This window comes from Protopterus annectens, chromosome 1.part0 (assembly GCF_019279795.1).
Source record: "Protopterus annectens isolate FY-2018-M chromosome 1.part0, PAN1.0, whole genome shotgun sequence".
NCBI lineage: Eukaryota > Metazoa > Chordata > Ceratodontiformes > Protopteridae > Protopterus > Protopterus annectens.
In genome coordinates, this window is record NC_056725.1 from 1,074,677,408 (window position 1) to 1,074,689,853 (window position 12,446).

The following is a 12,446-nucleotide window of genomic DNA, read 5'->3' on the forward strand; positions in this document are numbered from 1 at the left end:
ATTTGTTGGACAACTGCAGACTGTACATGGCAGGGTGTACAGTTCACCATGTCTGGTCATGGACACGGGAACTGTGCCTGCCAGAGGTTCCATGGGCACTACCAGGCAGAAGCCCAGATATGGTACTCTCCCCTGATGATGACTCTTGTCCGCTGTATCCACATACCTTTTGGGACTGGCCAGAGTCACATGCACATGGCCTGCTGTGTTGTGGTGTGAACAGCACCCCCCCTGCAGTGCTGGTGCTGGTACTACCACTACAGGAGCGGCTATGAGTTGTTGCACATCTACATAAACCTCCACCTGTTGGTGTTGCTGACCTATGTCCATGTGGCTGATGCCCTACTCCCACCACATTCTCTACCACAGACACCACACGGTTGAGAATTATTACTGTCTCACCCAACTGTCTAACCATGACCTCTGCAAAATAACGGTGCACACCTGCAAGATCACTGATGTTGTCACATACAGTAGGAACAGTCGCCCTCTGGCGCTTCAGACTATCTCTGGTGTAATGTTCCATACATGCCTGTGCCTCCATGATGGCCAGAAACATGCATCTGGTGACACCTGCTGTGGCATTTCTGCCAGGAGCATGATAGCCAGCAGCCCTCCTACAAGCACCGCTGGACATCTGCCAGTGTGTTACCTCACCGTTCATTTGGCTATGGCTGCTGTGTACAGACACACTTGCCATAGTCACCACACTTTCCTGTCCCCTGCCACCACCCACCAACTGTCCCTCATCTATGGCCACTGGTGATGGGGTATATGTGGGCATTGTGACTGTGTACGGGGATGGGATGGATAAAAGTGTCATGTCAACCAATGGCACAGATTCAGCCCCTGGCAACCCTGCCTCTGCCTCACAATTACTATCATCATTGTCAGAGACTGTACAGACACTAACATCAGTTTGCCTGCAGGAAGGACCCTGACCCACCTCGCCACCTGTGAGAGTCAGACAAGGAATGTAAATTAAGACCAGTATATTATGGTTTACTTCCACACACACACACACATACACACACACACACACACACACACACACACACACACACACACACACACACACACACACACACACACACACACACACACACTTACAGGTGAAGTGGCACCAAGATATTACACAGACCTCTACACAGACCTCTCATTACCCAACAGACAACATGCATGACATATGGGACTCAACAGCATGCACTGCAGCTATACTCAATCCTTGTTACCAACATTATACGTCTCTGTGATGCATCCGTTGTGTTAGAAGGTGATGCCTCTTCCACTGGAACTCACTGCACCCATGTAGACAGTATTGCCGTACACCTGTACAGCAAAATGGCCTGTACTGTGCAATATACCTCACAAGTGTACACAAGATTGCTGAATGTGTATATGTGTGGCAGTTATGTTTGCTCTGTTGCTCACAGCCCCTATGTGTTTCTCAGGCACATACCTGGGATGATATGAGGACTGATGTCAGTAATGAATGCATGTCCTTTGATTTGCAGATCTCATCATCAGCAGTGCATATATGTGCAATAAAATCTGGTTACAATGACAACATTCAAAGCTTAATGTGGATATGAGGAGTGTACACACCCTTGTTGACATGCCAGCTTCTACAATGTTGTGCAATGGGGCCACAATACTGCATTTGTTAACATTACACACACCTGATATATGACATACACTTGCTAATTGCATGCAGGCAGCTGTGTAGTTCTTCCAAAAGCCAATGTCATAGCAACCCACTACTACAAATAACTACATCATGTGGGCATTGTCCCTTTACCTTTCCAGCATGGAAGACATCCTTCATGTGTGGGGGCAGCAGTGTTGCAGACAGCAGGTAGGAATACTTCTTACAACATGACTTGTGGGCACAGGCCAACTACATGTTTGTATAAGATTCCAGACCTAGGGACAGTGAGTGAGTATTGCTGTTATATGCATTGAGCACTGCTAGTTTTACAGGCTTTGTGTGTACATGCTAGTTTTGCATGGAATGCACTCTGTCTGCATAGCTCTCAACTGTGGGCCTATCCACGTGATGGCCAGGGGATTGGCTATGTTTTGTCTGTTCCCCACACAGGTCTTGTCCCTGACATATCAGTGGCATTCTCTCTGTTGATTGCTATCAGTACATGGCAAAATCCATTTGTGTTTCTGACTTCATATTCCTGAGTAAGGGAATATTGAAACCAATCCTGTAACAACAGCAACTTTCACAGTGTGTAACTGCAATATTTCAAATATGGCCCTGTGTTTCAGCCTCTGTCCTCCTTCTATATACCAGGCTTTGTCCAGATGTCATGCAGTAAGAGGTTGACAGTTAATGGTCTATCATTATTTAGTGCTGACATTCCTGCTATCATTCCAGTGATGTGTGGACTCCCACACACGTTGTGGGGTAGGATCCATATATATGAGGGCTACAGCTGGACAAAATCTGTGTGACCCTGTATAGTCTGGAGGTCAGTGTATAGAGAACACTGTTATATGTCCTTGTAAGACATTTTATGGGAGAGGGGTATTAAATGTTTTTAACCTAGGCTGTTACAACATGTGAGGAATATCAGTAATAAGAAACATTAAGGTATATGGCTGTACATTTTCATACATTTCACCATGGGAACAGTGGTGGACTAGAGCTTACTGTCTTGCACACAGTTCTGTTTGTCAGTGTGATAGTGCCATTTTAAGTTAAGCATTGTTATGTAAATAATACATTTACATTGTGACAACTGATACTTTTCCCCCAGGGGGCTGAGTACAGAGTGTAATTGGAGGCCGTTGAACAACATCTGTAATTAAGTGTTGATTGATTCTTACCTTCAAGGCAAGTATGATTTTTTTACTGTTGTACCACTTGAAGGCTTTAGCCTAGACAGCAAAGTATGTTATGTCTTGCAGATTACTGTATCATATGTTTACTTTGAGAGTTGCATTAATCAGTTATTATGTATTTCAAGCACCTAAATGCTATAATAAATGGCATAAACAACAGAAATAACACACACATAAACGTATATGTATGCAAGTTGTGTGTGGTGTCATGTTGCATTGTGTGTGGGTATATGTTTCATGCAATAATTCTCATTTGTAGGGAAGATTCAGACACTGGCCTGTTGAAAAGGTGGCAACTGTAGGAATAATGGCTATTTGAGATTCTGTGGTCCCTTAATATATACTCACTTTATATATATATCTATAAGTATTTATATATTTATATACGTATGTGTATATATATATATATATATATATATATATATATATATGTGTGTGTGTGTGTGTGTGTATGTATCAGTACAATGTTTAGTATGTCCACATTGTGCATTCCCGATGATAGACTGACTGTTTTGCATGATATGTTAGAGAAATCATCCCATCTTACAGCGGAGATGGCTTAGTGACAACGTGGTATGACTATGTTGTGCAAAGTCTCTGGGTTCAAGACTTGCAAGTGCTGATTATTTTGTTGCAAGGCAGAACACTTCAGCTGTGGAGGAAGGGATAATGGCAATAATTACAACAGGTCCCTATTTTAGGCCCGTTCACCTCCATTTACAGTGCCTTTCATCAGATGTTTTGCAGTGAGAGGTTCAGAGTATGGATCCAATGTCAGAATGCACCACATACACACACACACACACACACACACACACACACACACACACACACATATATATATATATATATATATATATATATATATATATATATATATATATATATATACACACACACACACACACACACACATATATATATATATATATATATATATATATATATATATATATATATATATATATATATATATATATATATATATATATATGTATATACATTTTCCCTACTGTTGATTGACTGTGCTGCATGATATGTTTGAGAAAACATCACCCATATATGTGGCTCAGATGGCTTAGTGGTAAATTGCTGTGGTTATTGTGTGCAGGCTCTTGGGTTTGAGACTTACAAGGGCTGATCATTTTGTTGCTGGGCAGAACAAGGGCTGTTGGATACAGAGTGATTAAGGAACTTTTAAGCAGTTGTAAGTGGGTTTGTGCAGTGGTAAGCAATGCTAACCTCAGGTTAAATATGCTTACAGACAGTTATCCTTAAAAGTGCTTAATCTGTGTAGGCATTGCTTAGCGCCATGCAAACAGGCTTAATCCCACTTACTGCTACTTGAAAGTGCTTACTCACTCTTACCCCTGTGCTGCTTTCTTTAAAAGAAAAGAAAAAAGGGGTGATAGGAAAGTGGTGAAAAAGGGGGCACACAGAGGGAAAAACAATAGTAGCTAGGGATGTGCAGGATGGGTGTAGGGAAGGTCCATAGTTGTCCATTTCTTCTACAGCAACAGCTGTGCATATATACTGAATTTGGAGGTATATTTGGACACTCAAACCTCTGAGAGATGGGTGAGGACAATGATAATGTGTTGTGAAGCCATTTTGACCAGATTACATGTGTCCAGTGGACACGTGTACAAAATGGACAGCTATGTATGAGGCAAAATTGTTTTTTGGGAACAGATTGCCCGTTTTTTTTATGGTGGGAGTGGGATGTTGGGGAAGGATAGTAGGTATATTTTGGGAGGTAGGTTGGGTAAGAAGACAGACAAGACAGCATACAGAGGCAGTATATGACACGTGTGGGGGGTAAACACCTTAGACGGGGAGGGGTGTTTGGAAATCAGAAGCCCATAGGCCCCCAAATGGAAACAGTGGGACTGAAGTCCCCACCCATGGGCAGTCACCACTGCACCTTCATGGTTCTGAAGGTGGCTGTGCTGTGGGCTGAACAGTACGGTCAGGCTGACCCTTTAATTGTGCCACACAGCCCTTGCAGTACTCACAGTGTTAATGATCATTGCTCTAATTATTACTTTACAGGTATTATTACAATACACTATGGCCTTGGTTTGGGCAGTGGAATGTTTGTATACAGTGTGTACTTCCACTATCTTATAGTTAAATTCTACTTCTCTTACCTGGTAGACCTGTCGAGGGAATGTTTGTTAACGCTACCTGACTGTTTCTACACATATTCCCAGATTCCTAGTTATAATTCTGCACATACCTCTCAACCTCTTCATGTAAATAATCTGTACAAAGCTTGACAAACTGGGGGCACAAATAGGGACATATTTTAAATATTTTTCTTATAAACATTTGGAATTTTGCTAGAGTAACAGGATTTGTTTTAATATACATTTTCTGAAGGATCTGAAGTCAGAAACTCAAATGTATGTCATTATTTAGTGACTACAGTCCTGAGATCATCCCAGTGATTTGCCAGGAAAATAGAGGAACAGGCCAAAAATATGAGGCAAATATTTGAACATTCTGCAGAAATCAGTACAGTTGAGAGGTATGATTATACATACAGCTTACTACCATTCCTGGGATTTGAACCATGGCTGTGTGTGCTAAAAATACAACAATTTGTGTTTCATTAGAGTGAGCTATTTAGAAAGTTCTATCTCTTTTTTCACCATTTTGTCTAAGTCTCTCTTAGTTGTACAATCTGACATTGTAATTAAACATTCTTATAGAGACATTACTAGACATTTTTTTTTTATGTAACACAGTGTGAGAAACAGTTGACATAACAGTACTATTCACATACCAGATCTTGGTGAATGCAACATGTGAGGCCATAAAATACCAGACAACCAGTCCAGGATTTAGAACTTTATTGCCAGCCAGTTACACTTTTATTTAAGTATGACCTGTATTGGACTATTACTGTCATATTGTCTGGTTTATTCAGTACAAACCATACACATTTTTTATAGTGCCAGGTGACATTTTACTCCTTTATATTTATTTGGTATGACTACTACAAGCAGGATTGTTACTCACCAGCCTCGCGATGCAGCCTTTGCATCCTGCTGGCATGGGCTTTCTGGTTCACAGCCCGCATAGCTACAGCTGTAATGAAAATAGGGAAACATTTAAGCATACCTATCCATCACATACACAGGCTAGACTTTGGTAAACAATTATTGCTTTGAATACTTTCACACTGCTGGGACATCTCCCCTGTCTCTTGCTTCTTGGACCCTCTGTTCCAAGAGCTCCCTCTTCCTCCGTTTCAAGTCAGCATAGTGGTGCCGGACCTGCTCACCAGTCCAAGGGATACCAGTGGCACTGGTGAGATCATGGCCAAGACTTTCCCAGGCTTCTGCTTTATATTGGGAGCCCTGGTACTGGTTCTTCAGCAGTCTCATGTCATGTTTTTTTACCAGGACTCCTACCATGACCTTGGACTCCTGTATGCCCCAGCGCTGCGCCTGGAAGAGCATGCCCTGTCCAACTTCTGCCATACTGCCTACAGTGGAGAGCTACAACCAGTTATGAGCTGTATTCCTGCCTGCAGGGTTTAAATACAGCCAGTTTGCTGCTCTTTGCCATGATTGGACAGTTTTGAAAATGCTGAGCTAAGCTAAGCTATGGGCAAACCTGCTTAGCTAAAGTTGGCAGTGCTTAAAGGGGCAGGTTCAGCATTTCTTACCAATGGGCAAATCCACTTAGCTAGGCTATCCATTACTTAGTATTCATATGTACACAATGCTTATACCAAGTCAACATAGCTGTGCAATGCTTAGCATTGCTTATTTTTTATTATATTGGTCTACAACCTGTAAGGGATTGATTCATAATTCATAACATAATATTAGATTTATTTACCTTCCTTGACATCCCCCAATGTGCTGTGATTAATCTATTCTTGTGTGGATATACTGTATGGGGCACTTGTGTTTATATGGGGGTTTCACTACTTTATTACACTGACACCACATATCTGGGCCTAATACACTACTCTGGTTGAGAAAAATCAGTTACTTCTTACATAAATATGCAAAAAATAAAATATTTAATGTTTACACATACAAAATGGAAATGGCTTTGGTGAGGCTTAAACCATGACTGACTACATACAAGGCATATGCTCTAACTGCTACACTATTGCACTTATGCTGGATGTCTATTGCTTTTTAACTTATCATGCTGTTTCAGCTAGGCTGAGCATAGCACACCCACACCGCTATGCTTAAACTTCATTGCATGTATAAAAAAAAATGTATTTGTTGTGTTTTTTTTTTATTTGTACCCTTCAGAATATCCATGCTAATGCTGAACCTGTTATTCTATCAACGTTCTGCTTTGTGGGACGATTGTCCCTTATGGCTTTGTCAACATTCTTTACTCTGATGGGTCTGTTCTATATGCTTATGTTAAATCTGCTATTATATCAATGTTTGGCTTGGTAGGGATGATTGTCCCTTATGGCTTTGACCAGATTTCTTACCCTGATGGGTTGGGGGTGTTACGAGCGTTCTCGCTCATTTTAAATTGCCAAATGGCAATTCTGGAGTGCAGGGGGTGTGTGCATTGTGAGAGCTCTGCGCTCAGACACACCACCTGCACTCGTACATGGAACTGAGTCTATTTTACAGTACAGCAGCGCGCCTTCATACATATGATTGGCACGCTGCCTTGCTGATCAGAAATGGTCAAACTTATTCCTGCACGGCTGCTTGCTGAATTTGGGGGACTGTCACTCCTGTCAGTGTAGAACAGTGCTGTGCTTCTTGTTGTTGTAGTCATATCCTTTAATGTGTATATTTTTTAATTCTAATTTGTGTAAGGCATGCATTATCTTGTAACAATAGAGAAATAAAGAAGACTTAGTTGGCTTTTGGATTGAGATACTTTAGCTTTTAAATATCATAACCGACACTTTTTTTAAAGTGAATGTCACACACAGTGAACTGCATAATACTCAGTGAGATTCCAAGCATAATGGCATATAAGGAATTCAGAATATATCTGTAATTATAGAATGACCAACTGGTTTGAATTTAAGTAACATGAGATAGCCTCTGAGTGTGTGGTGATGTTTCAGTTGAGGGTACAAAATTGGCACAATGTGCTATTATTTATTGGCAGAATATATGGATATATTGTTTTCTAACAATTATGTTTTTTAATATGAATATTACAGGCAGACCACTGGTGTAGCAATGGGGGTATCTGAGACCCCTGTTTTTGCCAACATTGTATAGTGGTGGCAGGAAAAGGTATATGTTTTTGCTTCAAGTTTTTTCTGCATATAGTAAATTATATTAACACCATCTAGACAATTTCTATTTTATGATCTGGTAGCACTGAGAACTCATTGGAATTTATAGATTTAAATTTGTCTTCTTCAACACAATTTGATGTATGTGAAATTAATATTTTGAGTGTAACATTTTTTAGAAATAAAGCTGAAAATTGTTTTTCATCTACCATTTACAGCAAAGCTAACCATTCTAATAATTTATTATATTTTAACAGCTTCCACCCCCCCCCATTTGACAAAATAGGAATGTTTTTAAAGGGCAAATTATTGGATTATCTAGAATATTATCTGAGGAATTACATTTTTTATTTGAATTGTATACTCTTTCATTAATGTTTCTGGAGAAAAATTAACCTTTTACCATGATTAAGGCAATTAAACAGGAGGTAGTAGGAGAAATACATTACTGCAACCAATTTTGGTGGGTGCTGATAGTGTTATGGTGGTGGAGATTAATAATTGTATATCTGATGTTTTTTTTATAGGCAGTTATACATGAATATGATGGAGCTATGAAGAAATAAGGGCTATTTTGAATTAAAATTAGAGGTATGTTATAGATCCTTTGTGATGTGAAAAGGTTTTCAGTGAGGAAACCCTTGTTAGTATTTATAAATAAATGTACCATAAAGAAATATTTTGAAAGGGCACACACAGTTCCATCAAATTATCTATCACTAACAAAGGGATGTTAAATGTGGGTGTTGTTTACAATGAAGATTCATTTGCGAAGATGTTAATTTTATGTTACCCCATATTCTTAAAAGATTGTCCCCTAATGGAAAATTAAGTTCCATGCACTTTTAAGAGCAAAAGCTCTTATTGAATAAACTACTGTGTCTTTCCTCTGGAGTTTTTTTTTTTCATTTATTTTGTTGGTGAAGTTGGAAGTGTTTTCTGATTAACATTCATAGAGATGTAACATGCATCTCAGCAGGCTGTTGCTTCATAGCAATGATGCACTACAGGGTAAAGTAAACATGTACATCTCAGCAGTGAGAAAGTCCATGGCTGAAGAACCAGTTGAACATTACAGCAAGGCTAAAAGCTATAACAAGCCGACCAGAGGAACAGAGCAAGCAGAAAGTTGTTGAACAAGGGACTGGACATACTCCATTGAGTGTGGGTCCTGGTAAAGTAGGTGGCTGGTAGGTGGAGCAGGATTACAGCAAGCAGTAATCTTAGTGATTTACCAGAAAAGAAGAGCAAAAAAATAGCAAAATGTAGTCTATGGAAAAACAAACGAGAGGAGTGCATATAAACAACGATAAATGTGCATGAAGTAGAATAGGAAGATGGGTTAAATAGAGATTACCAGAGGATAAATAAATGTTGAATGGGAGCAGACGTGTAGCAAGGGTAGGGTGAAGGAGGTAGCTGCCCCAGCAGCAAAATATTAGAGGTCATGATCACAAGCTGCAGTTCCTGCATTCTTTTTTGTGTACAGGTATTTCTGAATTTTGGTACAGTAAGGTTCTTCAGCGCTGTTGGCTTGCTATAATTAAAAAAAAATGTAGAAGTAATGTTTTTTTTTTTTTTTTTTTTTTTATTTCTTCTTCATCTGAAGTGCTTATGGGTGGGGATCTGCCTGTACAAGCTGATTGCTACAAATATAGTAATGGGCTTGCTAAAGTAAAAAAAATGGCAGAAGTCCCTTTTTTATGATCTTCATTTGAAGAACTGAATGATCTGGCTATAGCATGTTAATTGCTACAAATGTGTCAATTGGCATTTTTTTTTGCTCTTCACTGAAGAGATGGGGGTGGGACACTATATTGGGGACAGGCACTGAGTCCTGGAAGAGTGAGCTATGGCTCTATTATGAGAAGGAGTGAGCAATTTAGAAGGGTGGGTCATGGCACAATAGAATGGGAGTGCACATGACTTTGGCTGTTGTGGGATTCAGGAAATGTGCTGGCAGCTATCCAGCCCTGAGCAACATCAGTTTGACTAAGAAGATGTCTCATTTGGAATAGGATGACCAGTGACTGGTGACCTGACGCCAGGGTTCTGCTGGGTGAAAGCACATTAATTGCACTTCAGAACAGGCATGTTGGTAGCTTCCCACTGGGCAATTAAACTGTCAAGAACTACCCACATATCCTACTGCACTGCTGATCGGCCCAGGCAAAGAGTTCAGAAATCCCCTGGCAAGCTCACTATTCATCCAGCATTGCTGAAGGCACAAGGGCAATGACAAGGGTCTGCTGGTGCTGATTTTCTTGCTGCTAGTCAGCATCCTCACAAGCAACAGGAGAACTACCTACACAGTAGGGAGGATATCATTAGTGAAGATTTTCTACATTAGTAAAACTAATATAGTGCAAGTTAGTAGGTAACTACCAAACTAACCATGCTGTGCTGCAAACTTCTCCTGCTTCCTATATGCAACAATATGACTGTCCTCTCACTCTGTCCATGTTACATGACACAAGGGGTAAAACAGCCATCATGCAAAGGTGAAGATGAGATAGAGACACCATTTCAAAATGACACTCACACATGTGCATTCATAATAGCAGAAGTCTGGAAATATGCCCAAAGCTTCATAACTAAGCTGTGGCCCTAAATGTATGTGCAAGATAGCATGAGCTGGGCATGGTGTTCAAAGCATCACAATTGAACAGCTATATTGTACCCCACAGTATGCAGCAGTGCCATGGCAGATAGTCAAGCATCAGGTACAGTACAGTGGTAGTCCCCCATAGTAGCCAATTTGGTATGCACTAGTGTATGTCAGAGGAAGCAGCCTTTATTTGGAACACTGCTCAGAATGACAGAAAAGGTTAAAATTGGAAATCAGTAAGAAATGCAAACAAAATTACATCATACATCCCCTACCTTATCTTCACTTCCCACTAGATAAACTGTTCTGAGTGCCAGAAGTGCAGGTCATCACACTGGTGTCTGCATTCCTTGCCAGTCTTAGGGATACCTGTGGCCTAACCATGATGCTTAGACTAGACATAACAGAAATGCATTTTCCAAAATGGACCCACTAGGGGTACAGCAGCTGCTTCTTGAACTGGATCTTAAACACAGTATTATTTTGCTCTAGTTAACCCGACAGGAAGGAACTGACTGAGGATCATTCACTTCAGCAGCCATCAGTACAAATGTCCTGTAAAACAAACTGATGGACAGTGATTTAAATTAGAATTCAGAATTCTTGTCTGTAACTGGTGCAGCCTACTACCAGTGTGAAGTACGGTTGCATTAAGTCAACTGTGTTCTTCATCAAAATATAACAATTAATAGAAATAGATGAAATGGGGTCCATGTATTTGATTGAAAACCCAAACTGTCGTAAAAAGCTACAGTGGCACATGCACATATGGCATTCAGCTATATTTAACTTGTATACTGTCGTTCCCAGCAGTAAGCACCCTACATCTATGTGCCTTGCTCCTATAGATGCTCTATACCCCATATGGTGGAGATAGCAAGGGCTATACAAGTTCTTTCAAGCTAAGAGTTACACCTTGTTTTGGGGTCTTTGGGACCATGTGCCCTGTCTGTTACTCAGAGGTGTGGTCATCAGCCACTGTGGGACCACGTCTGCCAGAGAGTGGACCGAGATTTCACTGATGGTGATGAAAAGAATAACACAGCAATGTTAAAAGCCAGTCTCTGAAATAATCCGGTAGACTTGCAAGAATCCTTGCAGCATAGAAGCAGATAGGCCAGGCACTGGAGGGGCTATCTCCTACTCCAAGGCTAACTGATGCGGAGGATTTTGTAGTGTCCCTTCTTGAAGATGTTCAAGGCAAGCATCTAATAAAGGGTTCATCTGTTATTAAAACTAGTCTTTAGAATTGCACATCTAATAAATACGCTAACCAATATATGTTTTGCCATTTCTCTAGACTATCCCTGAAAAATAAGTTTTTATTTCAAATTTGTTTGTATGCAATAAGTTGAACATTATGTGCTTTTTCTTATAAACTTTGAATGATGCACTGTCTTATGCTAAGTTGTATCTAAATGATGTCATTTTTTTATTTTCAGTTTTTGATTACTAAATGATTATGTAAAATATTGCTTAAATTTTCTCCTGCACATTTTCTTTATCTTCAGATTCAAAAAGTTATCTTATCACTGTACTTTTCCCTTATCAGACCCATCATCGAATACAATTCCTTTAGCATGCACAAATCCAAGGATATTGCTCATCTGGAAAGGCCCTTATGATTTTAACCAAAGGATTAAATGGCTTAAATCTGTCAATTATCTGGATATATAAACAGAACTTTCCTTAGAGTCAGTAGCCTACCAGCTGCTGCAAAGTGACCTATCTTGCATT

At 40.0% G+C, this 12,446-nt stretch overlaps 1 pseudogene; it reads right to left on the bottom strand.

Moving 5' to 3' along the window:
• LOC122799810 overlaps positions 1–7,626 on the bottom strand; it is a 73,282-nt pseudogene extending 65,656 nt beyond the window's left edge.
• Between the last annotated feature and the right edge of the window lie 4,820 nt (positions 7,627–12,446).